The sequence below is a fragment of the Dasypus novemcinctus genome, chromosome 3, assembly GCF_030445035.2.
Source record: "Dasypus novemcinctus isolate mDasNov1 chromosome 3, mDasNov1.1.hap2, whole genome shotgun sequence".
Taxonomy (NCBI): domain Eukaryota; kingdom Metazoa; phylum Chordata; class Mammalia; order Cingulata; family Dasypodidae; genus Dasypus; species Dasypus novemcinctus.
Window position 1 is genome coordinate 129,826,747 of NC_080675.1, and position 23,230 is coordinate 129,849,976.

General features: G+C 38.3%; 1 protein-coding gene and 1 pseudogene across 1 annotated transcript in view; both read left to right on the forward strand.

The window, feature by feature from the left end:
- TEX9 (testis expressed 9) overlaps positions 1-23,230 on the forward strand; it is a 113,817-nt gene that overhangs the window by 82,151 nt on the left and 8,436 nt on the right. The window lies entirely within an intron of this gene.
- On the forward strand, positions 21,553-22,696 carry LOC105747088 (polycomb group RING finger protein 2 pseudogene; annotated as a pseudogene).

Here is a 23,230-nt window from a genome sequence, read left to right on the forward strand (position 1 = left end):
TTCCCTACCTTTAAGTATACATTTTAAAATTTTTTCACATTTATTGGGGTGTAATAGTCATACAATAAACTGCACATATTTAAAGAATGAAATTTGATGAGTCTTAACTACACCTTGAAACAATCACAATGAAAATAATGAACATATTCACCAACCTTATGCCCCTTTTTAATCTCTTCTTTCTACCTCCATCCTCAGGCATGACAGTTTGCATTATCTAGAATTTTAAATATATGGAATCATACCTTTTGTATCTAATATCTTTCACTTACTATAATTATTCTGAGATCCAGCTACTTTTTTTTGCCAAAGTTTATTTCTTTTATTTTACCCATGATATGAATAACCAAATGTGCCCATCCATTTACCTGTTGATTGTCGTTCGGGTTGTTTCCAGTTTTTGACTAGCACAAATAGATCTGCCATAAACATTCATGTTTAATTCTTGTGTGGTCATATGCTTTCATTTTTCTTGAGTAAATACCTAATAGTCTATGTCTGGGTTTTATGATGAATGTATGTTCAACTGCTGAATTGTTTTCAAAATAGCTGTACTAATTTATTTTCCCACCAGTAATATATAAGATTCTCAGCAGTTCTATAGCCTTACCAACTCTTGATATAGCATGTATTTTTTGATATAGCATCTTTTAAATTTTATGCAAAAGTATCTCACTGTGGTTTTAGATTGTAATTCCCTAATGACTAATAATGTTGGCTTTTTTTTTTTAAGATTTATTTATTTCTCTCCCCTTCCCCCCCTTCCCCCACCCCGATTGTCTGTTCTTTGTGTCTATTTGCTGCATCTCCTTTGTCCACTTCTGTTGTTGTCAGCAGCACGAGAATCTGTGTTTCTTTTTTGTAGTTGTTGTTGTTGTGTCATCTTGTTGTTTCAGCTCTCCGTGTGTGCGGCACCATTCCTGGGCAGGCTGCACTTTCTTTCACGCTGGGCAGCTCTCCTTACGGGGCACACTCCTTGCACGTGGGGCTCCCCTACGCAGGGGAGAACCCCTGCGTGGCAGGGCACTCCTTGCGTGCATCAGCACTGCGCATGGGCCAGCTCCACACGGGTCAAGGAGGCCCGGGGTTTGAACCGCGGACCTCCCATGTGGTAGACGGACACCCTAATCACTGGGCCAAGTCTGCCGCCAATGTTGGCATTTTTTCACATGCTTATTTTCCATTTTTGTATCTTCTTTAATGAAATGTCTGTACAAACCTTTCGCTCATTTTTTTATTGGACTTTATTCTTTAGAACAGTTTAAATTTACATAAAAACTGTGAAGATAGTACAGAACATCCCCATAAAGTCCAAACATCTACATTAGCATGGTACAGCTAAATTTTTATTAACTAAAGACAGGCTTTTTTTTTTCAATGCCTACCTTGTTAGTTCATTTTTAATAATTGGGTTGTCTGTCTTAATATTATAAACAAGTTGTAAGAGTTTTTATATATCCTAGTTACAAGTCTTTTGTCAGACACATGTTTTACAAATATTGTATCCCAGTCTGTAACTTGTCCTTTATTTTTAAAATATGGCCATTCTAAGAATAAAACTTTTAAATTTTGATCAGGTCCAATTTATTGATTTTATTTTCTTTTATAACTTCTGCTTTTTGCATCCCATTAAAAATATGTTAAGGTCACAATGTTTTTATGGGCTTACATTTTCTTCTAGAAGTTGCAGGGCTTTAGCTTTTCTGGTCAGGTGAGTTTTTGTGTATGATGTAAGGGACAAGGTTACGTTTTTCTGGGGTTTTTTTCTCCATATATTCTACTACCATTTTTTGTAAAGATTATTATTTCACCATTGAATTATCTTGACAGCCTTATTGAAAATCAGTTGTTGAGATATGTGTGGATATATTTATGGAATCTCTAGTCTATTGCATTGATATGTTTATCTTTATGCTAATAATGCAGTCCTTTGGTTATTATAGCTTTATAATATTTTGTGAGTCCAACTTTGTTCTTTTTCCAAATTGCTTTGTCTAGTATAGGTCCTTTTCATTTCCATATAAAGTTTAGAATGACAATGTCAATTTCTACAGAAAATCCCTTTGGGATTTTGATTGGCACTGCATTAAATCTATGGATCAATTTGGGGTAAAAGTGACAATATTTTCTTTTCCAAATCAAGATCACAGTGAAATTAAAGAAGACCTAGATAAATGCAGAGATAGTCTAAGCAGTGTTTGGTAGTTTTCAGTATACAGGTCTTGTACATTTTTAAATCAAACTTACCCCTTAGTATTTCCTCTTTTTTGATGTTATTTTGGTGTGGTTTTTAAAATTTCAATTTCTGATTGATTGGTGCTTGTGTATATTGACTTTTGTATACTGACTTTGTATCCTGCAACTTTCCTAAGCTCTAGGATCCTTAGGAATTTCTACATAGGCCAAAGGTCAGCAAGCTTTTTCTGTAAAGGGCCAGCTAGTAAATATTTTAGGCTTTGTGGGCCATATATGGTCTTTGCTGTAAATTCTTCACTGGTTTTGTTTTTTTCTTTAACATTTAACCTTTTAAAATGTAAAAACCATTTTTAGCTCACTGGCCATGCAAAAGTGGCTGCAGCCTGAGTTCAGCCCACAGACAGTGATGATTAAGTTGTCTGTAAATGAAGACAGTGTATTAGTCAGCTAAAGGGGTGCTGATGCAAAATAACAGAAATTGGTTGGTTTTATAAAGAGTATTTTTTTGGGGTAGGAGCTTACAGATACCAGGCCATAAAGCATAAGTTACTTCCCTCACCAAAGTCTATTTTCACTTGTTGGAGCAAGAATGGCTGCCGACATCTGCGAGGGTTCAGGCTTCCTGGGTTCCTCTCTTCCCAGGGCTTACTTCTTTCTGGCTCAGGGTTCCTTTCTTCCTGAGGCTTGCTCCTCTTTCCTTTGTGAGGTTACTTCCCAGGGCTCCACCTTAAGGCCTCAGCATCAAACTCCAACATCAAAAACCCTCCAACTCTGTCCTTTGCCATGCCCTAATGACGTGCCCAATCAAAGCCCTAATCATAACTGAATCATGCCCAGGTACAGACCAGATTACAAACATATTCCAATATCTATTTTTGGAATTCACAACCATATCAAACTGCTACAGTTTTAGTTTTTCTTTTTCAATCTTAGTGCCTTTTATTTTCTTTTGTTGCCTTATTGCATTGGTAGAACCTTCACAATAATAAATAGATGTGGCAAGAGAAGACATCCTTGCCTTCTTCTTTATCATAGGGGAAAAGGATTCAGAGTTTTTAAAAATATGGTATTAACTGTAGTTCCTATGAGGAAGTTCCCTTCTATTCCTAGTTTTCTGAGAGATTTTTATCAGGAATAGATGTTGGATTTTGTTCAAGTGCTTTTTCTGTATTTATTTAGATAACTTTTTTTTTTCTTTTTAAGTCTGTCAATATGATGAATTACATTGATATTCATTTGACCAACCTTACATTCCTGGGGTTAACCCATTTGTTGATGGTGATTATTATCCTTTTAGCATTTTATTGGGTTAGATTTGATAAAATATTAAGATTTTTTTACATCTTTATTTTCATGGGAGTTTTAGTCTATAGTTTTTTGTTTTTATTTTTGTAAAGTCTTGACTGGTATTGGCATCAAGGTAATGCTGCCTTCATAAATATGCTGGGAACTGTTCCTTCCTCCACAATTTTTTGGACTTTTTTTTGTAAAATTGGTATTATTTCCTTCGTAAATGTTTGGGAGACCCTTTAAGTTAAACAATCTGTGCTTTTGAAATTCTCTTGTACAAAGATTTTAAACTTCAATTTTTTGCATATTTTTTTGTTCATTGTGCCTCTGAAGGATTCCGTACATTTCATTTATGTTTACAAATTTATAGGCATAAAGTTTTTACACTGTTCTCTTACTGTCCTTTGAATATTTTTAGGATCTGTAGTGCTGTTCCTGTCTCATTCTTGATATTGGTCATTTGTGTTTTCTCTTATTTCCTGATCAGTCATACTAGAGGCTTACCAATTTATTGATTCTCCAACGAACCAGATTTGGGTTTCATTGATTTTCTTTATTGTTTTTGTTTTCTTTATCATTGACTTCTGTGCTAATCTGTTATTTCTTTCATTTTTCTCTTTCCTTTGGCTTTGATTTGTTATTTTTCTAGCTACTGAAAGGTTAGATTATTGAGACCTCTCATTTTATCTAAAATAGGCATTGACACTATAAATTTTCCTCTGTGCATTGCTTTATCTACATCCCATAAATTTTGCTGTGTTTTCATTCCATTCAAAATACCTTCTAATTTTCCTTCTGATTTCTTCTTTGACCCATGGAATACTTGTAGTTTTTCCAAGTGTTAGAAAAAAAATTTTCAAAAAAAAAAAAATCATATGATCATATCAATAGACACAGAAAAGGCATTTGACAAAAACACTCAGAATGCTAATAACTGAAAGGAATGTTCTCCAAAATAAATACCACTTATGAAAAATCTATAGCTACATTCATACTCAATGGTGAAAGACTTCCCCTCTAAGATTAGGAACAAGAAAAAGGATGCCTGTTTTCACCAATGCAATGTCATACTGTACCAGAAGCTTTAACCAAAGCAATTAAGCAAGAAAAGGAAAAGGTATCCAAATCAATAAAGAAAAAGTAAAACTAACTCTATCTGTAGACAACAAGATCTTATATATAGAAAATTCAAAATAACCCACAAGAAGACTAATAGAGATCATAAATTCAACAAAGGGGCAGTATCATGAACAACACATTTTATGTACTAGCAATAAACAATCTGAGGAGGAAATGAAGAAAAGTCCATTTATTATAACATCTGAAAGAATAAATATCTAGGAGTAAATTTAACCAAGGATATAAAAGACTTGTATGCTGAAAGATTTTAAATGACATCTAAATAAACAGCAAGACATCCCATGGTCATGGATTGTAAGATATTGTATGATTGTCAACACTACCCACAATGATCTACAGATTCAGTGCAAGTCTGATAAAAATTCCAGCAGCCTCTTTTACAGAACTGGAAAAGCCAATACTAAAATTCACTTGGATTGGCAAGGAGCCCAAAATAGCCAAAACAGTTTTGACAGCAATAGAGTTAGAAGACTGACATTTTTTATTTCAAAACTTACTACAGGGAGTGAATGTGGCTCAAGCTGTTGAGTGCCTGCCTCCTACAGGGGAGGTCCTGGGTTCAGTTCCCGGTGCCTTCTGAAAAAAAAAAACAAAAAAAAAACAAGCAAAAAAAAAAAAATCAACTCAGGGAAGCTGACGTGGCTCCACATACAATGTCCCAGGTCCTAGGTCCCAGGTCCCAGGCCCTGGGTGCCTCAAAAATAACAACAACAACAAAAAACCTATTACAAAGCTCAGGTAATCAAAACAGTAGAATAAGGGTAGAAAAATAGATCAGTGAAATAGAATTGAAAGTCCAGAAATAGGCCCACACATCTATGGCCAATTGATTTTTGACAACGGTGCCAAGTACATGCAATGGGATATAAATAGTCTCTTCAACAAATGATGCTGAGATCCACATCCAAAAGAATGAAGTTGAACCCTTAACTTCACACCATAAACAAATATTTATGCAAATTGGATGAAATACCTAATAATGAGGGCTAAAACCATAAAACTTTTAGAAGGTAACATAGGAGCACATCCTCATGACTTGGAATCTGGCTGTGGAACCTTTGATATGATACCAAAAGCATGAGCAACAGAAGAAGGAATAGTTAAATTAGACTTTATCAAATTAAAAACTTCCGTGTATCAAAGTATACATCAAGAAAGTGAAAAGACAACTTACAGAATGGAAGAACATATCTCAGTGCCATACACTGGATAAAATTATAATAGCCAGAATATATAAAGAACTTTCTCAATGCAACAAAAAGACAACCCAACTGAAAAATGCACAAAGACTAAAATAGACATTTTCCTAAAGAAGATATAGAAATAGCCCATAAGCATATTAAAAGATGATCAACCTCTTTACTTGTTAGAGAAATTCAAATCAAAACCATGAGATACCATCTCACATGCACGTGCATGGTTGTTATTGAAAAAAAAAAAAAAGCATTGGAGAGGATGTGGAGAAATTAGAAATGTTATTCATTGCTGTGGGTACAACCAGTAAGGAAAACAATGTGGCATTGCCTTGAAACATTAAATATACAATTACCATATCACCAACCAATTCCATGCTTAGGTATATAACCAAAGTAAGTGAAGAAAGTGTCCCAAGCAGATATTTGTATACTGATGTTCATAGCAGCCTTAGTCACAATGGCCAAAAGGTGGAAGAACACAAGAGTCCATCAAAAAAAATGAATGGAAAAGCAAGATGTGGAACACATTCACAACAGAACATAATTACTCCATTAGAAGGAATGAAGACACGCTACAACATGGAAGAACATTAAAAACACTATGCTGAATGAAGTAATCAGCAAGGCACATAAGGACAAATACTTTATGTCATCACTTAGACATCTAGAAATAGCAAATTCATAGAGACAGAACATAAATTAGAGGTTACCAGTGGATGGGAGAAGGAAAGAAGGAAGAGTTTAGCTTGGTGGGTAGTGGGTGTTTGTAAATGTTAATTAAATAGCAAAAAAGGAAACTGCAGTGACTATATTAATTTTGAACAGAGCAGAATTTGGAAGAAGGAAAATAAGTAGGGGGAAAAAAGGGGCATTACATATGATAAAGGGGTCAATTCCCCAAGACATAGTAATTCCTAATGTGTATGTATATATTAACAATGTCAAAATACATGAGGCAAAGAGTGATAGAATTTCTAGGAGAAACAGACAATTCTACTATTATCGTGGAGATATAAACACCCCTCTATCAGTCATTGATGGATACGACAGGCACTGGGGGACTATAAAGAACAATTTTAACACCTGCAAAGGAAAGGTAACAGACTTATGGATTATTTTAAAAGTACATTAAACAGCAGATTAGAAATGGCAGAAGAACAAATAAGTGAAATTGAGGACAGAACACATGAACTTGAAAAGTCAGAACAGAAACAAAGAATGGGAGAAATTGAACAGGGTCTCAGGGAATTGAATGGAATGAAACTCACAAACATATGCATTATAGGTGTTCTAGAAGGAGAAGAGAATAGAAAAGGGGCAGAAATAATATTTGCAGAAATAGTGACCAAAAATTTCCTAATCCCTATGAAAGACATAAATATCAATATCCAAGAAAGACAGCAAACCACAAACAGAATAAATCCGAACAGGCCTACCCCGAGACACCTACTCTTTAGCAAGACAAATACCACAGATAAACAGAGGATTCTGAAAACAGCAAGAGAAAAGCAATGCATCAAATACAAGGAAATCTCATTAAGAATAAGTGCTGAGCTCTCTTCAGAAACCACAGAAGACAAGAAGGCAGTGGTATGATGTATCTAAGGTACTGAAAGAGAAAAATTGCCAGCCAAGAATACTTTATCTGGCAAAACTGTCCTTCAAACATGAGGGTGAGTTTAATGTCTTCACAGACAAAAACAGAGAAAGTATATTACCAAAGTAATATTGTTTGGATTTACAAACAATACTAAGAGAAGTGCTACAGTCTGAAAGGAAAAGACAAGGGCAAGAGACTTGGAGAAGTGTGTAGAAATGTCTATTAGTAAGGGTAACTGAAAGGGTAAAGAGACAAAAATTTTAAGATATGACAATGGAAAGCAAAGAATAAAACAGATGAGGTAAATAATGGCGTTACAGTAATAACACTGAATGTTAATAGATAGAACGCCCCAACCAAAAGGACACAGACTGACAGAATAGATTAAAAAATGAGCCATATATATGCACTCTAAAAAAGACTTACCTTAGACAAAAAGACATAATCAGTTTGAAAGTGAAAGGCTGAAAAAATATATTCCATGTTAATAATAACCATAAAAAGATCTGGAGTAGCCATACTATAATCGGACAAAAAACATCTTAAATGTAAAACTGTTATAAGAGCTGAGGAAGGTCATTATATATTAACAAAAGGGGAAATTCACCAAGAAGCAATAACTATAACAAATATTTATGCTCTTAACCTAGGTACCCCAAGATACATGAGGCACAAACTGGCAAAACTAAAGGGAGAAATAGATGTCTCTTCAATAACAGTTGGAGATTTCAATACACCAGTCTCAGAATCGGAAAGAACATCTGGGACAGAGGATAAATAAGGAAACAAAGAACATGAATAATATGATAAATGAACTAGACCTAACAGACATTTATAGAGCATTACACCCTAAAATGGCAGGATGTACATTCTTTACAAGTGCTCGTGGATCCTTCTCAAGACAGGTCCCAGTAAATTTAGAAATACTGAAATTATACAAAGCACTTTCTCTGATTATAATGGAATGAAGCTGGAAATCAATAGTGGACAGAAAAAGGGAGAATTCATAAATATATGGAGACTAAACAATAAATTCTTAATCAGTGGGCCAGAAGAAATAGCAAGACATCAGTAAATCTCTAAAGATGAATGAAAACAAGAGCACAACATATCAAAACTTTTGGGAAGGAATTGCGGGAGAATGGCATCAGGTTAGGTAGATACGGCTCAACTCTCTCACAACAACCATGGAGAAAGAGCCAAAAGCTGACTGAGGGACCTGCTTTGGGGGTCAGCAGACCAGGATACTGCTTAAGAACTCCCAGGAGAGTAAGGGACAGAGAGATGAACCCAAAACAACAAAAATGAGTGACCAAGCCTCTGGTGGCTGGGATGAACTTCTCTTCCCTACCCTGAAGATATAAGCTGGGGTAAAACTTCTGGGTCACTGCAGCTGACTGAGGGGGAAACAGACACTTCCCACACTGTTAGCTGTTACAAGGGAAAAGGGAGGGTAAGTCAGAGGGCTTTTCTTCACTGAATTTGGCCAACAGAACCCACTTTGAATTGTGGTTCTGGCCAGACCAAAATACAGGAAACTGGAGATTTCCTCTGTGGAAAGGTGTGTCAATGAGCGCCATCTTCTGGTCGATCTGGAAATTGCATGGACAATACTGCTTTTGGTTTTCTCTGTACCCTAACTCCTGGGAGAAAATGTGTGCCCCATTAGTGAGTCCCTGATACAATTTTGATAACTTAAGCAGGGCAATTTTAAAGACTTAGAATAAGTTGAACCAAATATCAAAGAAGACTTGTGGAAAAAAATAGGCAAGAGAGAAACTTCACTAACATATTCAGATGCCTACACAATAGCAAACAATTACAAGCCATACAAGGAAATAGGAAGAGCTGGCCCAGCCAAAGGAACAAACCGAATATCCTGAAGAGATACAGGATTTAAGACAAACAATAATAATCATACAATTTTCCTAAATCAGTTCAAGGAATTGAAAGAAAATATGACTAAAGAGATAAAAAGTATTAAGAATACATTGGATGAGCATAAAGAACAGTGTGAAAGCTTGCAAAGAAAAGTTATAGGTCTCATGGGAATGAAAGACAAAATGGATGAGATTAAAAATACGTTAGAGGCACATATGAGCAGATTTTAATTGCTCCAAGACAGAATTAGTGATTTCAGAGACAGGGCATCTGAACTGGAAAAGGCAGAAAAACAGTAAGAGAAGAAAATGGAAAAAATGGGACAGGGTCTCAGATAATTGAAGGACAACGTGAAATGCACAAACATTTGCATTATCAGTGTCCCAGAAGGAGAAGAGACTGGAAAGGGGCAGAAAGAATATTTGAGGAAATAATGACCCAAGACTTTTCAACCTGTATGAAAGACATAAATATCAATATCCAAGAAGGACAACATACCCCAAACAGAATAAATTAGAATGGACCTACCCTGAGACACCTAACTATTCAAAATGACAAATATTGGAGATAGAGGATTCTGAAGGCACAAGAGAAAAGCACAAAGCATTACGTACAAGGGAACTTTGTTAAGATTAAGTGCCAACCTCTCATCAGAAACCATGCAGATGAGAAAATAGTGGTATGATGTATCTAAGGTAATGAAGGAGAAAAACTGCCAGCTAAGATTTCTGTATCTGGAAAAACTATCCTTCAAAAATGAGGGTGAGTTCAAAGTCTTCACAGAAAAACAAAAGAAGAGTATGTTACCAAAAGAACAAAACTACAAGAGATACTAAAGGGGGTGCTGCAGCCTGAAAGGAAAAAGCAAAGGCAAGAGACTTGGAAAAGAGTGTAGAAATGAAGATTATTAGGAAGGGTAAATTAAAGGGTAAAAAGAAAGTAGTATGCCATGACAGCAGAAAGCCAAAGGACAAAATGGATGACGTAATGCCTTTACAGTAATAACAGTGAATGCTAATGGCATGAATTCCCCAATCAGAAGACACAGACTGATAGAATGGATTAAAAAATATGAGCCATCTATATGTTGTCTACCAGAGATTCAACTCAGATATAAGGACACAACCAGGATAAAAGTGAAAGGTTGGAAAAAGATATTCCATGCAAACAGTAACCAAAACAGCTGGAATAGTGATACTAATATTGAAGAAAATAGACTTTAAATGTAAAACTGTTATAAAGAATGAAGAAGGTCATTATCTATTAATTAAAAGGGCAATTATTCAAGGAGAAATAACTATACTAAATATTTATGCACCTAACCTGAGTGCCACAAGGTACATGAGACACACACTGGCAAAGATGAAGGGAGAAATAGAGGTCTCTTCAATAACAGTTGGAGACTTCCATACACCACTGTCAGTATTGGATAGAACATCTGGACAGGGGGTAAATAAAGAGAGAGCTTGAATAACATGATAAATGAATTAGACCTAACAGCATGTATAGAGCATTGCACCGCAAAATTACAGGATATACATTCTTTTCAAGTGCTTCTCCAAGACAGATCATATATTGGGTCCCAAGTCTCAATGAATTTAAAAAGATTGAAATTATATGAAACATTTCCTCTGATCATAAAGAAATGAAGCTGGAAATCAATAATGGACAGAAAAAGGGAAAAGTCATAAATGTATGGAGATTAAACATGCACTCTTAAGTAAATCAGTAGGACAAAGAAGAAATTGCAGATGTATTCAGCAGATATCTTGAGGTCAATGAAAATGAGAGCACAGCATACCAAAACCTATGGGACATCACAAAGGCAATGCTGAGAGAGAAATTTATAGCCCTCTATGCTTCCATTAAAAAAAGGAACTAAAATTGAAGATCTAACTGCACACCTGGAGGAACTCTGTACCCTGGGGTGGCAAAACTCTCCCAGAACACTGGACAGGAACATCCACCCTCTCCACCTGGTGGGGGAAATTCACCCTCTCTCTACACATGGGTGCAGTTCCTCTCTTGGCCCAAGGTGATGTCTGAATTCCAGATCTCAGCTTCCATGGTTTTCCTCTTAAAGCTCTTTCTCCTTCAGTCTCTTCTTCATGTCCTTTTTTTTCCAGACTGACAGTGGTTTTGTTCATAGAGCTCTCTCAAAAACCTTGTTGGTTTAGCATGTAGGAAGTGGAAGTCCAAGCCATCAGAAAGTAAGACTTTCTACAAGTCTTTCTGACATAACTGCATCTTCCCTCCTGATTTACAAGTTCCAAATTTAGTTAAGTCCTCCAATTGGGCACTTTTATCTGGGAACCTGATTTCCAGAGGCTTGGAATTTTCAGAATCAATTTCTGTTTTCTTTGTGTCCTACAATTCAGTTCTCAGCTTATTCATCTAGCATTATGCTATAAGCTGCAAGCAGAAGCCAAGTCATATTCTCTGGGTTTACTTTGGAAATATCTTCAGCTAAATGCCCAGGATCGCCATGTTCAAATTCTGCCTTCCATTAAACACCAGGAGTTAATCTTCCTAAGTTCTCTGCAACTTTAAAACATGGATTGCCTTTCCTCCAGTTTCCAATAATAGTTTCATCATTTACTTCTAAGACATCATAAAAAGTCCCTTTCGCATCCATATTGCTATCAACAGTCTCCTCAAAGCACTGTAGGTCTTTTCTTCCAAGCATCTCACAATTCATCCAAAAAATACCCCTTACCTATTTATAATACCATTCCAGCATTTTGGCAATTGCAAAAGCATTTCCCCACTCCTTGGTACCAAATTCTTTTTTGGTCAGCCAAAGGGGTGCTGATGCAAAATACCAGAAATTGGTTGGTTTTCATAAGGGGTATTTATTTGGGGTAGGAGCCTACAGATACCAGGCCACAAAACATAAGTTACTCCCCTCACCAAAGTCTATCTGGAACAAGACAGCTGCCGAAGTCTGTGAGAGTTCAGGCTTCCTGGGTTCCTACATTCCTGGGGCTTGCTTTTCTCTGGGTTCAAGGTTCCTTCCTTCCTGCTGCGGCTTCTCTTTCCTCTGTGTGCTGACTTCCCGGTGCTCCAGCTTAAGTCTTCAGCATCAAACTCCGACATCAAAATTCCAACATCAGAAAACCCTCAACTCTGTTCTTTGCGATGCCTTTTATCTGTGGGTGGGGATGCCCTAATCATAACTTAATCATGCCCAGGTACAGATCAGATTACAAATATAGCCCAATATTTCTTTTTGGAATTCATCAATAATATCAAACTGCTATAGTAGATGAGATAGAAAAATTCCTAGAAACATGCCAACCTCCTACACTGACCCTAGAAGAAAGAGAATACCTCTACCAATCACAAATGAAGAGATTGAAAAAATCAACAAACACCTCCTAAAGATGAAAAGCTGGGACAAGATGGCTTCACAGCTGAATTCTAGCAATCAAAGATGATCTAATACCAATATTGCTCAAGCTCTTTAAAAAAACTGAACAGGAAAGAAAACTACCAAACTCATTCTATGAAGTTAACAGCACCATAACACCAAAACCAGATAAAGATACTACAAAAAAAAGAAAATTTCAGACCAATATCTCTAATGAATATAGATCCAAAAATCCTCAATAAAATACCTGCAGACGGAATCCAAAAGCAATTAAAAGAATTATATACCACTGTCAAATGCATTTTATCCCAGCTATGCAAAGGTGGTTCAACACAAGAAAACCCATTAGTGTAATAAACCACATTGATAAATTGAAGAAAAATCACATGATCCTTTCAATTGATGCAGAAAAGGCATTTGACAAAATACAACATCTATTCTTGATAAAAACACTCCAAGAGATAGGAATAGAAACTTTCTAAATATGGTAAAGTGCACATATGAAAAACCTACAGCTAGCGTTGTACTCAACAGTGAAAGGCTTAAAAGTTTTCCGCTAGTATCAGGAAAAAGGCAAGGATGCCCACTATCACCATTTGTATTAGTCAACCAAAAGGGGTGCTGATGCAAAGTACCAGAACTCTGTTGGATTTTATAAAGGGTATTTATTTGCGGTAGAAGCTTACAGTCACAAAGCCATGAAGACTAAGTTTACTTCCCTCACCAAAGTCTGTTGCCACATGTTGATGCAAGATGGTGGGTGATGTCTGTGAGGTTTCAGCCCTCCTCTTCCCTCTTAAGGCTACATAGGTCCGGCTTCTTCAGCTCTCAGCTGTAGGCTGGCATAAAGCTCACCTCTCTTGCCAGAGCTCATCTCTTTCCAGGCTCAACTGCTCTGCTCTCTCCACAAGACCAGCTATAAACTTATCAGGCAAACAGCTTGGCTCTCCCCCCAGGGCTTCAGCGTCAAAATTAAGTTTTCTCTGCCATGTCTTTCTCTGTGTATCAACTTCTCCTGTGTGTACCTACTTCCATATAAGAGTCTGTTTTATCCCCACCAAGAAGGCAACCCTGCACACCCTATTGATATGGTCGAATTAAACACCTAATCTTGATTTAATAAAGTAAAAGTGAAACCTCTGAATTTAATACAATCAAAGGGGTATCATGCCCAGAGGAACAGACCAGTTTACAAACATAATCACTATTTCTTTTTAAGTTCATAAATAATTTCAAAACTGCCACATTCTACCCTCTGAATTCCAAAAAGACATTACAGTATTTAGCAAAAAACTTATTTCAGTAGCAATGCAAAATCATTTCACAGTTAGTTTAAAGCAATATAGTTTATCTTGGGGCAAAGTCCCTTCAGGCTGTAGACCTCCAAATCTAGCAAAATAATTTGTCTGCTTCCAATATATAAAGGGTCAGAGGATAACATTTGCATTACCGTAAGGAGAAATTGTGAGGGAAACATGAGTCACGAGTCTAGACAGTTCTGAAAACCTGCAGGGCAAAGTTCATTAGATTTTAAAGTCTTTAGTCTGAGAGTCATGCTCAAGATGATGCTTTCTTCTCCCTGGGGTCTCATGGGGACCCACCCTTTCCACAAGCTTGCCCAATGGCCATTTTCTTGGTTCCACCCTCATCAAGCATCTGAGTGGTGACCAAAGCTCCAGACCTCAGCCTCCAAGTGCACTGGGGTGATGGCCACACTCTACCCAATCTTTAGGGGGAGGTAACATTCTCCCTAATCTCTAGCCTACAGGTCCAACCTTCTCAGAGCCATGAGTTGGTGACCTGGCCTTCCCTAATCTATGGGGTGGGCAGGCCCACTCCTCTCAGACCTATGGAGTGTTGACCTTGCTTCACCCTCTTTGTAGCCTGGGGCAACAAAACTCTCCCTAAACATCATGTTGGAACATCCACCCTCTTCAAATGCCGGGGCAAACGGGGCAAACTCGCCCTCTCCATATATATGGGTGGAGTCCTTCTCTTGGGATCTGGAATTAAGGAGATGTCTTAATTCCACATCTCAGCTTCCATGGTTTTACTCTTAAAGATGTTTTTCTTCCATGTCTCTTCTCAATGTCACTTTTAGTCCAGGCTGACAGTGGTTTTGTTCATACAGTGCTTGCAAAAAGCTTGTTGGTTTAGCATGCAGGAAGCAGGGGTCCAAGCCATCAGACAGTAAGACTTCCTACAAGTCTTTAGTAGACAACTGCATTTTCAATCCTAGTTTATAAATTCGAAATTTAGTTAAGTCCTCAAATGGGGCACTATCATTTGGAGGCTTGATTTCCCAAGGCTTGGAATATCCACAATCAGGTTCTGGTTTCATTGTGCCCAATAATTCAGCTCTCAGCTTACCTCTCTCAACTAGCCTTTTACTGTAAGCTGCAAGGAAAAGCCAAACCACATTCTCTGAGTTTACTTTGGAAGTCTCTTCAGCTAACTGTTCAGGCTTGCCATTTTCAAATTCTGCCTTCCATATAACATCAGGACTCAATCTTGCTAAGTTCCCTGCAACTTTTTAAAATATGGATCGCTTTCCTCCAGTTTCCCATAATAGTTTCATTATTTACTTTTAAGGCCTCATAAAAAGTCTCTTTAGCATTCATATTCCTATCAACAGTCTCTTCAAAGCATTCTAGGCCTTTTCCATCAAGCATCTCACAATTCATCCAAAAAATACCCCTTATCCATTTATAAAACCATTCCAGCATTTTGGTAATTGCAAAGGCACCACCCCACTCTCCTGGTACCAAATTCTGTATTAGCCAAAAGGGGTGCTGATGCAAAGTACCAGAACTCAGTTGGCTTTCATAAAGGGTATTTATTTGGAATAGGCACTTGCACTCACAAGGCCATAGAAAGTAAGTTACTTACTTCACCAAAGTCCTTTGCTACATATTGAAGCAAGATGGCGGGCGATGACTGCAAGGGTTCAGCCTTCCTCTTCCCTCTTAAGGTTCTGTGGATCCAACATCTTCTGATCTCAGTTGAAGGCTGGCATAAGGCTCATCTCTCTTTCCCAGAACTCGTCTCTTTCTGGGCTCAGCTGCTCTGCTCTTGCCAAAAGACCAGCTGTAAACTTACCAGGCAAACAGCTTGGCTTTGTTCCCAGGACTCCAGTGTCAAAACTAAGTTCTCTCTGCCATGTCTTTCTCTTTGTATCTACTTCTGTGTGTACCTACTTCCATATAAGAGTCCGTTTTATCCCTACTAAGAGGGTGGGACTCAACCCTGCATGCCCCAGTGGCATGGTTGAATCAAAGCCCTAATCTTAATTTAATCAGACATCTTAGCTGAATCTAATTCATTCAAAGGGTATCATGCCCAGAGGAACAGACCAGTTTACAAACATAATTAGTATTTCTTTTTGGAATTCATAAATCATATCAAACTGCCACACCATTATTATTCAATATTGTGCTAGAAATTCTAGCTAGAGCAGTTAGGCTAGATAAAGAAATAAAAGGCACCCAAGTAGGAAAGGAAAAAGTAAAACTCACTATTCACTGATGATATGATCCTATAACTAGAAAATCCTGAAAAATCCACAATAAAGCTATATAGACATGTTCAGCAAAGTGGTGGGATCCAAGATTAGTATGCAAAAATCAGTAGTGTTTCTATACAATACTGATGTGAAATCTGAGTAGGAAATCAGAAAAAATTCCATTTATATTAGCAATTAAAACAATCAAATATTTAGGAGTAAACTTAACCAAGGACATAAAGGGCTTGTATTGAGAAAACTACCAACATAGCTAAAAGAAACCAAAGAAGACTTAAATATATGGAAGGACATTCCATGTTAATGGATCAGAAGACTAAATATTGTTAAGATGTCAATTCTACCCAAACTAATTTACAAGATTCAACGCAATCCCAATAAAAATCCCAACAGCCTTTTTTGCAGAAGTGAAAAAGTTAATCAAATTTATATGGAAGGGTAAGGGACCTTATAGCCAAAAATGTCTTTAAAAAGAAGAATGAAGTTGGAAGCCTCTCACTTCCTGACTTTAAAGCATATTACTTAACAACAGTAGTAAAAAAAGAATTGCATGGTACTGGCATACAGACAGACAGATTGACCAATGGAACTGAGCCAAGAACTCAGAAATAGACCCTCACATCTAGAGTCAAGTGATTTTTGGCAAGGCTGTTAAGCCTACCCAGCTGGGCCAGAACAGTCTGTTCAACAAATGATGCTGGGAGAACTGGATAGCCATTATACAAATGGCTCACACCTTGTATAAAAAATAACTCAAAATGGATCAAAGACCTAAATATAAAAGTGACAACCATAAAACTAGAAGAAAATGTAGGAAAACATCTTCAACATCTTGTGATAGGTGGTAGTTTCTTAAACCTAATACCCAAAGCAAGAGCAACAAAAGGGAAAATAGGTAAAAGGGACTTCCCTAAAAATTAAACATGTGTGCACCTCAGAGGGTTTGGTAAAGAGGGTGAAAAGGCAGCTGACTCAATGAGAGAAAATATTTGGCAATCACATATCAACAAGAGTTTAATATTCATGATATATAAAGAGAGCATACAACTCAACAATAAAAAGACAAACTGCCTGAATAAAAATATGGGCAAAAGACTTGAAAAGACAATTGTCCAAAGAAGAAATACAAATAGCAAAGAAACACAGAAAAAATGTTTAATATCACTAGCGATTAGGGAAATGCAAATCAAAAGTACAATGAGGGAAGCAGATGTGGCTCAAATGATAAGAGCGTATGCCTACCATATAGTAAGTCCAGGGTTCGGTACCCAGGGCACCCTGGCCCATGTAGTGAGCTGGCCCATGTGGTGAGCTGGCCCACGCACAGTGCTGCTGCTTGCAAGGAGTACCATGCCATGCAGGGGTGCCCCCCACGCAAGGGTGCCCCATGCACAAGGAATGCACCCTGTAAGGAAAGCCACCCCCCGTGAAATAAGCACAGCCTGCCCAAGAGTGGCACTGCATACACAGAGAGCTGACGCAGTGTGATGATACAACAAAGAGACAAAGATTCCCAGTGCTGCCTGACAAGAATGCAAGTAGACACAGAAGAATACACAGCGAATGGACACAGAGAGCAGACAACGGGGGGTGGGGGAGAGCAGGGTGGGAAGGGGAGAGAAATAAAAATAAATCTTAAAAAAAAAAAGTACAATGAGATAGCACTTCATACCTATTAGACTGGCCTCTGAAAAAGTCAGAAAACTGTACGTTAGGGAGGATTTGGAGAGACAGGAACACTTATTCAACGTTGGTGGGAATGTAGAATGGTACAGCCACTGTGGAGGGACTGTTTCTCAGCTCATAAGGAAGTTCAAAAATATATGTGCCATGTGACCCAACAATACCATTGCTAGGTATATACCCAAAAGAACTGAGAGTAGTGACACGAATGGTTATTCACAATGGCCAAAAGTCAGAAACAATCTAGGTGTCCATCAACTGATGAATGGATAAACAAACTGTGGTGTTTGTACCTGATGGAATATTATGCAGCTCTAAAAAGAAATGAAGTCGTGAAACATATGACAACATGAATGAACCTGAAGGACATTACGTTGAGCGAAGCTAGCCAGACACAAAAGGACCAGTACTGTACGACTGTTTGCTTATATTATGAAGTAAATATATTTTGTAAACTCATGGAGTTAATAATTAGAACATAGGTCACCAGAAAATAGAATGAGGGTAGAGAATGGAAAGCTGAGGGTTAATCTGTGCAAAATTGGTAGAACGGTCATTTCCAAATCTTTGGAAATGAATGGAAATGGTGAAAGCACACTGAAGTACTTCTGACTAGCAGAGCTATTAGATGGGTATGACAGTGGTAGAAAGGGAAAGCCTAAGGACATATACATTACTAGAAGTAAAGCTTAAAAAAATGTAACATGGGACTATATAACATAGTGAATGCTCATGTAAAATACAAATATGAGTGACACTGCATATATGACTTTTTACAAAATAAAAATACAAATAAACTAGAAAGAAGAAAACAATAGCAGCTCTGTATGGCAGGGGAAGTTTAGAGAGACTGAAAGGTGATGAGTTTTGTTTGGTTGGTTGGTTTTTGTTTTTTAGCATTATTATTATTATTGTTATCATTATTACTGGAATAATGAAAATGCTCTAAAAATGATCCAAGTGATGAATGCACAACTACGTGACTATACCAGATACCATTGCTTGTACACTTGGGATGGATTTATGCTTTATTAATATGTATCAATAAAATTGACATGTTAAAAGAAAAAAAAACTTATGGGATATGGCAAGTACAGTGCTGAGAGGGAAATTTACAGCTCTCATGCTTACATTAAAAAGAAAGAGCTAAAATCGAGAACTGTACACCTACAGAACTAGAAAAAGCAAAGGCAGAACAGCCACAAAGCAGACAGAAAGAAAGAAATAACAAAGATTAGATGAGAAATAAATCAAACTAATAACAAAAGAAGAGAAAATCAACAAACCAGTCTTTTCGAGAAGATCAACAAAATCAGCAAACCCTTAGCAGACTGACAAAAAAAAGAGAATATGCAAATAAAATCAGAAATGAGAGGATAGACTTCACCACTCACACCATTGAAATGAGAGCTCCCAAGAGGATAGATAATATGAAGAACTCTAGACAGATAAAAAGGACAAATTCTTAGAAATACACGAACAACCTACATTGACCCTAGAAGAAATAGACCTCAACAAACTAATCACAAGTAAAAAGACTGAAACAGTCATCAAAACTTCCCTAATATGTAAAGTCCAGGACCAGAAGGCTTCACAGGTGAATTCTACCCATCTTTCAAAGAAGACTGAATGAAAACTTTCTTCCTGTGATTGTGAACAAGACAAGGATTCCCTCTGTCACCAGTTATTCAATATTTTGCCAGAAGTATTAGGTAGTGCAATTAGGCAAGAAAAAGAAATAAAAGACACCCAAATGGGAAAGGAAGAAGTAAAACTTTTGCTATTCACTAATATGATCCTATACCTAGAAAATCCTAAAAAATCCACACCAAAGTTCTTAGAACTAATAGACGAGTTCAGCAAAGTGGTGAGATACAAGATTAGTATGCAATAATCAGCAGCATTTCTATAAACTAATAATAAGCAATCTGAGGAGGAAATCGGGGGAAAATTCATTTACAAAAGTTACTAAAAGGATCAAATATTTTGTAACAAACTTAACTGAGGGCATAAACAACCTATATTCAGAACACTACAAATAATTGCTAAAAGAAACCAAAGGAGACGTAAATAAATGGAAGAAAAATCCATGTTCATGATTTGGAAGAATAAATATTGTTAAGATGTAAATTGTCTAAACTGATTTAGAAATTCAACACAATCCCAATAAAAATCCAACAGCCTTTTTTACAGAAATGGAAAAGCCATTTATCAAATTTATTGGGAAGCGCAAGGCACCCTGAATAGCCAAAAATGTTTTTTATAATAAAGAACGAAGTTGGAAGACTCTCACTTCCTGACTATAAAGTGTATTACTTAGCTACAGTGGTAAAAACAGCATTGTACTGGCATACAGACAGACAGAGTAGCCACTGGAACCAAATTGGGAACTCAGAAATAGACTCTCACGTCAACAGTCAAGTGAGTTTTGACAAGGCTGCCAGGCCCTCCCAGCTGGGCCAAAACAGTCTAAAAGAACTGGATATCCAGTTCCAGAGAAAAGAAAAAGGATCTCTATCTCACACCTTATATAGATATTAACTCAAAATGTTCACAGACATAAATATAAAAACTACAACCCTAAAACTCCTAGAAGAAAATGCATGAAAACATCTTCAAGATAATTCTGAGAGGCTTGAGTTTCTTAAATCTTACATGCAAGGCACAATCAATGAAGGAAAAAAATAGATAGATGGGACTTGCTCAAAATTAAACACTTTTGTACTTCAAAATGCTTTGTCAAGAACGTTAAAAAGCAGCCTGCTCAATGGGAGAAAATATTTCGAAACTACATATCCGATAGAGTTTTGGTATCCATATTACATAAAGAGATCACACAACTCAAGGATAAAAAAGACAAGCAACTCAAAAAATGGACAGAAGACTTGAGAAGATATTTCTCAGAAGAGGAGATACAAATGGCCAAAAAGCACAAGAAAGTTCAGCATCTAGTTATTAGGGAAATGCAGATCAAAACTAAAATGAGGGAAGCGGATGTGGCTCAACAGATAGAGCATCCACCCACCATATAGGAGGTCCAAGGGTTCGATACCGAGGGCCTCCTAGCTCGTGTGGTGAGCTGGCCCATGCGCAGTGTTGCTGCATGCAAGAAGTGCCGGCCCACTCAGGGATGCGCCTGTGTAAGGGTGGCCCCCACACAAGGAGTGGCCCCTGCACAAGGAGGGCTGCCCCTCACAAAACCACAGCCTGTCCAGGAGTGGCACGGCACACATGGAGAGCTGACGCAGCAAGATGATGCAACAAAAAGAAACACAAATCCCCAGTGCCGCCTGATGAATATAAGCGGACACAGAAGAACACACAGCGAATGGACACAGAGAGCAGACAGCGGGGGTGGGGAGAGAAAGAAATTTTTAACAAAAAAAAAACCCTACATGGCATCATCAAAAAAAAAAGAAAACTACAAGTGATGGAGAGAATGTGGAGAAGTAGGAACACTCCCTCACTGTTGATGGGAATGTAGACTAGTACAGCTTCTGTGGAAGATAGGTTGGCAGTATCTCAAGAAGCTGAATATAGTACTCCCTCCATCCCCTCTCCTTTTTCTCCTCCACCCCAAGCTGCTACAGCCCCCCTCCCCAAGACCCCACCAGACCCCAAACCCAGGGTAACACTCCCCAATCCCCTTGCTCTCCACCCCAGCAAGAGGCATCGGATGACATGGATTAAAATCAGAGCTGAACCCTCACCTCCTGTGTGCCCTCTGTGGGGGATACTTCATTGATGCCACCACCATTGTGGAATGCCTGAATTTCTTCTGCAAAACCTGCATTGTACGCTACCTGGAGACCAAAAATTCTGCCCCATGTGTGATATACAGGTCCACAAAACTAGATTGCTGCTGGGCATCATATCTGACAAAACCCTCCTAGACACTGTCTACAACTTGGTTCCTGGGCTTTTTAAAGAATGAGATGAAATGGTGTGAGATTTCTATACAGTGTTTCCCCTGACAGAGGTCCCTAATGGCTCCAACAAGGATGGCAATGAGGTCCTGGAGCAGGAGAAGGGGTCCTTGAGTGAAGACGAGATTGTAAGCCTCTATTAAGTTCTATAAGGGTGTCAGGGACCAGGAGGAGAAAAAGGGTCCCTTGGAGAATGGAGATGGGGATAAAGAGAAGACAGGTGTGCTTCTTGTGATGTCCATGCATCTCGCCAAGTTTCTCTGCAACAAGATGGATGTGCCCAGCAAATACAAAGTGGAGGTTCTCTATGAGGACAAGCCACTGAAGGAATTCTACCCACCCATGGATCTCACCTACATCTACCCTTGGTGGCAGAACGGCCCCCTCCCCCTCAAGTACCACCTCCAGCCAGCCTGTAAGCAGCTCACTTTGCCCACAGTGCCCACACCCTCAGAGGGCACCAACAACAGCAGGGCATCCGAGTGTGAGTCAGTCAGCGACAAGGTTCCCAGTCCTGTCACCCTGCCGGCCAACTCCTCCCTGCCCAGCCCAGCCACCCCATCCCATGGCTCTCCCAGCTCCCACGGGCCCCCAGTTCCCCATCCAACTTCCCCAGCTCCTCCTTTGACAGTCAGTGGGGCCACCACAGCTGCCAGCTGGGGTACCTCCAACTGCCTGCAGACACCATCCTCCACCAGCAGGGGGTGAAAATGACTGTCCACGGAGCTCCCGTGCCCCCTTTAACTTGAGGAAAGGGACCCTCTCTCTCTCCCAGCCATGCCTCTCCATCCCTCTACTTTTTCTGGGCCTTTTTCTACCTCTTCCACTTTCTCTAGCTCCTCCCACCTTAGGGGTGGGGGGTGGGTTTTATAAATAAATCTATATATATATGTACATGGAGGGAAAAGCTGAATACAGAAGTGCCGTATGATCCAACAATCCCGTTACTAGGAATATATTCAGAAGAACTGAAAACAAGGATGTGGACTGACATTTTTACACACTGATGTTCATAACAGCATCATTCACAACTGGTAAAATATGGAACCAGCCCAAGTGTCTATCAACTGATAAATGGCTAAACAAATATGATATATACATATGTAGCAGTTTGATATTATTTATGAATTCCAAAAAAGATACTATGTTTGTAAACTGGTCTGTTCCTCTGGGCATGATACCCTATGACTGTATTAAATTCAGAGATTTTAGGTTTACTTAATTATCAAGATTAGGGCTTTAATTGACCACGTCATGAGTGTGCAGGGTTGAGTCCCTGACCCCTGGTGAGCTATCTAAGTGGACACTCACTCCAGAAGACAAGCAGAAGAAGAAACACACAGGAAGAGCTCCACAGACACCAGGGAGGAGAGAACTTTGATCCTGCAGCCCCGAGAAGGGAGATGAACTATTTGCCAGATCATTTGC